The sequence below is a fragment of the Nicotiana tomentosiformis genome, chromosome 3 (genome assembly GCF_000390325.3).
Source record: "Nicotiana tomentosiformis chromosome 3, ASM39032v3, whole genome shotgun sequence".
Taxonomy (NCBI): Eukaryota; Viridiplantae; Streptophyta; class Magnoliopsida; order Solanales; family Solanaceae; genus Nicotiana; species Nicotiana tomentosiformis.
This window is the reverse complement of record NC_090814.1, coordinates 7,625,308-7,631,362: the sequence shown is the minus strand read 5'-3', so window position 1 is coordinate 7,631,362 and position 6,055 is coordinate 7,625,308.

Genomic DNA, 6,055 nt, shown 5'->3' with positions numbered 1-6,055 from the left:
TAAGACTCCAGAGGAAGTGTGGTCAGGTACTCTTGCTAATTATTCTGATTTAAAGATATTTGGTTGCCATGCATACATGCATGTAAATGATGGAAAATTAGAGCCAAGGGCTGAAAAGTACATTTTCCTTGGGTATGCATCTGGGGTGAAAGGATAACGACTATGGTATCCTGATCCAATGGCACCAAAATTTTTAATTAGCAGAGATGTAACCTTTGATGAATCCTCTATGTTACATTCTAGAAAAGAGTCTTCTAGTTCTTGTGATACAGATAAAGGAAAGTGTACACGGAACCCGGTGGAGATTGAGGTTGGCATTCCTTCTGAGCCAAGCTCATCAACTTTGGAGCAAAATACAGTTGAAACTCCTGAATTTGAGACAGAAGTTGAAATTCCTGAAGTTGAGACTCCTGAAGTTGAACCAGAAGAAGAGGAGTATTCTATAGCCAAACATAGACCAAAAAGAGAAGGTAAACAACCATTAAGGTTTGGAGATTATGTTGCATTTGCTTTTTCAGTTGCACAGGAAACTGAAGAAATTGGAGAACCATCAAAATATTCAGAAGCAGTTTCTGGTGCTGACTCAGCCAAGTGGCTGATTGCAATGAATGAAGAAATTGAGTCTCTCCACAAGAATGGTACTTGGTCTCTTGTGAGGCTTCCATCAGGAAAAAGAATTGTTGGTTGCAAATGGGTCTTCAAGAAAAAGGATGGCATTCCAGGGGTTGAAGATGCGAGGTATAATGCACGATTAGTTGCAAAGGGCTATAGTCAGGTACAAGGAGTTGATTTTAATGATATTTTCTCACATGTTGTTAAACATAGCTCTATTCGTGTCTTGCTTGCCTTCGTTGCCATGTATGATTTGGAATTAGAACAACATGATATTAAGACAGCTTTCTTACATGGCGAACTTGAGGAACAAATATACATGCATCAACCCGAAGGATTTGAAATTGAAGGAAAAGAAGATCATGTTTGCTTGTTGAAGAAATCCTTGTACAGATTAAAGCAGTCTCCAAGGCAATGGTATAAAAGGTTTGATTCCTTTATGTTGGGTCATGGTTATTCGAGGAGCATGTATGATAGTTGTGTTTACTTCCGGAAGTTAAATGATGGTTCATTTGTGTACCTATTATTATATGTTGATGACATGCTTATTGCTGCTAAGGATTTAACATAAATTCACAATTTGAAAAGTCAGCTGAAAAGTGAATTTGAGATGAAAGATTTGGGAGCAGCTAAGACAATCCTTGGCATGGAGATCAAAAGAGATCGAAAAGACAATAGGTTATTTCTGACCCAGAAGAAGTACTTGGAGAAAGTCTTGGAGAGGTTTGGCATGAAAGATGCTAAACCAGTTAGTACCCCTCTTGCTGCTCATTTTAAGTTATCAGCTGCTCAGTTCCCACAGTCAGAGGAAGAAGAGAGGTACATGGCACAGGTTCCTTATTCCAGTGCAGTCGGCAGTATTATGTATGCAATGGTTTGTACACATCCAGACATTTCACAAGCAGTGAGCGTGGTAAGCCGGTATATGTCTTGCCCTGGTAAAGCACATTGGCATGCTGTGAAATGGATTCTCAGATACTTGCGAGGTACTTCAAACACAAGTTTGGAGTTTGGGAGAAATACTAACACTTTGGTTGGTTTTGTAGACTCAGATTATGCAGGTGATCTTGACAAAAGAATATCACTGACAGGCTATGTATTTTGCATCGGGGGTTGTGCTATTAGTTGGAAAGCTGCATTACAACATGTAGTAGCTTTATCTACTACCGAAGAATAATATATGGAATTGACCGAGGCGATCAAAGAAGATTTATGGTTCAAGGGTCTATTTGCGGAACTCAGTTTACACCAAGGTGGTATTACCATTTTCTGTAATAGTAAGTGCCATTCACTTGACTAAAGATCAAATATATCATGAAAGGACGAAGCACATTGATATAAAGTATCATTTCATCCGAAAAACCATTGCTGAAAGAAAAGTCTCTGTTCAGAAGATCAACACTAGAGACAATCCTGCTGACATGTTCACAAAACCTCTTCCAGTATCCAAGTTCAAGCTTTGCCTGAACTTGATTTGCATTTATGAAGAATGATTTTGCCCATTAGGGTTTTTGCGGAGAAGGTGGAGCAAATTTACTATAAGCCGAAATTAGGCCAAGGTGGAGATTTGTAATATGGCCAAACTTTCATGACATTTGCCATGACATAATATCCATTATAACAAATTCGTGGTTCATGACATTTGCCATGACATAATATCCATTATAACAAATTTGTGGATCATGACATTTGCCATGACATAATATCCATTATTAGGCCAATGATTTCTTGCTATAAATAGAGGAGTTTCTCCTCATTTGCAAATACACCAATTCAAGAGCTTTTCACTCTTGTCTTTCTTTCTCCCCATTTATTTCATTATAGAGTATTTTGTAAGAGAGTAAGTGTTGGGAAACACTTGTGTGAACCCTTTCTTTGGAGTGATCTTGTGAGGTTATTCTCTTGGGGTATTTAGGATTAATTAGAGTATTTACTCTAATTTTGTACTCTCTTTTGTACTCTTGTTGGTATAGTAAAATTGCTTCTCTCCGCTTGTGGACGTAGGTCACCTTGACCGAACCACGTTAAATTTGTGTCTTCTTTATCTTCTTTAATTGCCGTTATTATTAACTTCCATTGTCTTTGTTATTGTCATTATACCGTTGTTTGGCTAAATTCCGCACTACTCGGGTTCCTGATACTAACATTTCACAGCCGAATGAATCATTTAGCTCTTGACTATCACTTTGTACAAGAGCAGGTCCGAGACAAAACACTGGTTGTTCATCATGTTCCTTCTTAATCTCAGCTTGCTGATTCTCTTACTAAGGTGGTATCAGCTATAGTGTTTCTTCATCATCGATCTAAGATTGGCGTTGTCGAGTCACCGCCTATCTTGCGGGGGCATAATAAGGCAACATAATCTTTTTCTATATTTGATTCACTGTAATCTATTTCATTATTCTGTAACTTATTTTTTCTGATTACAATCCTTATTCTTTTATGTATATCTTTGATTGCGATCCTTTAGGATCCTTCTTTCCTTTTGTACCTGAGCAACCTTGCTCCTCCATCTTGTATTTAAAGAATCTCAATGTAATAGATGAAGAAGTTCTCTGTAAACTCACTCTTGAATCTCTTTAGGACCAACAATAACGTGCACACGATGACAAGTTATGCTGCAAAGGATGACCTACAACTTCTGGGTTGCCATCCAGTGATCAATTTGTATGAAATGAAAGTGAATCGTTTCTTTTTGTCCTCATTTTTCTTTTTCTCTCGATGTTCAGTCATAACTCATGAAGAATTTTGATGTTCTTGTGTTTAAATGCTGCAAGTAAGAAGTACTACATCCATTTTAGTGTTTTATTAAATGTCGAACAGCTACTTAGCTTTCTTTTGGCTTGTTCTGCTTTGAAGTGTTCCATCAACACTGACAAATGTTAAGGGAGAATAAGAAACAGTGTTCTCACTTCTTAGTTGCTAATTTAAAAAATGCTGCAAATTTAAATCACTATCTTTACATACTCAGAAATCACATAATTCCAAGACACTACATTCTCCTTAGGCTTCAAGTTAAAAGGCCTAACTCTATGTTGTAGAGCTGATAGAAATTCTCTGAGGTTTGTAGGCTAAGGTTTAATCTAGACAAAATATCCCTTTATGTAGCTGGAGTAGCACCTGCGTTCAAAGAGCAGCTTATACAGGAATTGCAATTTTCACCTGTAGTGTTGCCTGTCACATACCTGAAAATTTCACTCTCTTCTAGAAAGCATACAGTGCATCAATATCTACTTCTTGTGGATAGAATAGTGGCCAGAATCGGGTGTTTTAGACTAGAAAATGCCTATCCTACAGCGGAAGGGAACTACTCATTAGGTCTTCCTACTCCCTAAGAAGATACTAACTATTGTGACAGCTATATGTAGAAACTTTTTATGAACTGGCCGGTAGCAATGAATTCTCTATGAAGTCATTGGTTTCTTGGGACAGATTATGTTTGCCAAATTCTACAGGAGGACTAAATATAATTGACTTCTTCGGGTGGAATAAAATTGCAATATGCAAAGCTTCTTTAGGAAGTGTCGCAGAAGGACAAACTGTGGATTCAATGGCTTCATACATTTATAAAAATGACAAGGACTTGATGAAAATGACTACTCCAAAGCAAGCAAGTTGGTTAGTTAGAAAGATTTTTGATGCAAGGGCATGGTTGTTAGAAATTGGAGATCCTTTATAACCTCACCGGTAAGGTCCATCCAGCATCAAAAAAGCTTTTTTATTTTATTTTTTTATATGCCTCGATTTCATAAAGATCCATGGAATAGCTTGGTGTTGGCTAAAGGGTTAATGCCCAGACATCAATTTGTATTGTAGACTATCCAAAAGTTTTCCTGTCTCATAAACAAATAACAACCAACCCATATTCACCTAAATCAATTCCAATCTTCACCAACTAACCAAAAACGGGTCTTCACCAGCATTTCCAACCTTATCAACATAATAATACTAAACTCATCTCAAAAATACGGAAAGAAATACAATACTAGCGACTAGTACAATATAACGAACGAATGCTCATGACACTAATAAAAATGACTATGTAGCGACTCTAAGAGTTCATAAGAAAAGACGATAACAAATAAATAAACTCTTTGCCCACGCGAAGAAGTGCGGGGCTCACCAGGAACTATCAAATCGTGTACTCTAATTAACAAAATTCTTGCTCGTGTCAACTGCTGTCTCTGTAAAAAAAAAATAGCGGTGAGTGAGTCGCTAACTCAGTGAGTAATAACACTTAACCACAACTATTTTTAATTCGGGACAAGTCAGAAAACATGCTTGTATAATAATCATAAAAATAAAATGCCCTTTTTAAAACGGTAATAATAATCAGTCTCATCATGTGTTTCCTGTAACAAAATCAATTTAACAATTCAGTAATAAACTCGGTAAATACTGTATCATAGCAAATCTTTATATTTGGGAGGTTTCCAGAAAAGGATCATGTAATCTGTATCACTGTGTGGACCCCTTCGTAAAAGGAGTCAAATATAACTGTAGGTCCCTACTCGAGGGAAAACTGTAACTGTATGCTAGTTCTACCTTCCCACTAGCGAGGGCTATAATTGTACTAGGTAATCGGTAAATACAAGGTGCACCAGGTCTAACGAACCCGTCGTTAGCTACGGGATCCTTCAAAGTCTCCTTCCATTCATACTTTTCTTTGTAAACAGTACATATTCATATGAATGCATTTTCAAAATAGTACAGGGCATTTCAATTCTTATCAAATCATGTAATCCCATTCTGGTAATGGTTATCATATCTCAAGTAACAGTAAAACATGTATAGTAACAGTGAGAACATTTTAAATAACTGTAAACATCTCCAGTAAACTGTTCAATACCATATCAAGTAAAGGACTTGTCCCATATGCAGTTTCAAATACTTGGTAACATGTAATATTTTCAAAAATCATGTATAAACTATGCAGGTTATGAAAACACAAATTGCGGTAAGATTACTAATCACATTACTTGTGCATGAATACCAAACGCGTCACCTCGAGCGCTTCATTCAACTTCTTCAACTACCTACTTGTAACAAAATCAATCTATGTATTTACTTTGTGAGTTAACAACATAATTAGTCCAATCCTTCAAATTTAGTTAACTACCCTGCTTTCATTCCTTCAGATTAATACAACTATTCGTAGAAGAAAAGAAGAATTTTATTTTGATTGCACAAAAACTATATTCTTCTCGTCAGTTAGTACTTGTACCAAATACTCCTAATCTGTACACGAGTTCATGGTATAAACTAAAAGAATCTTTATTCAATCTAATAGGAAATTCATTATTTTGCTATATAAGAACACCTTAAGTTGTTAATGTTGTTCCTATCCCTTGGTTAGTGGAATAATAACTATCAGTAAGTTAGGAATTGAGAAAATATAGTTTACCTTGTTGTTCTCTGATCTGCAAATCTCTTCGCTGAAAAT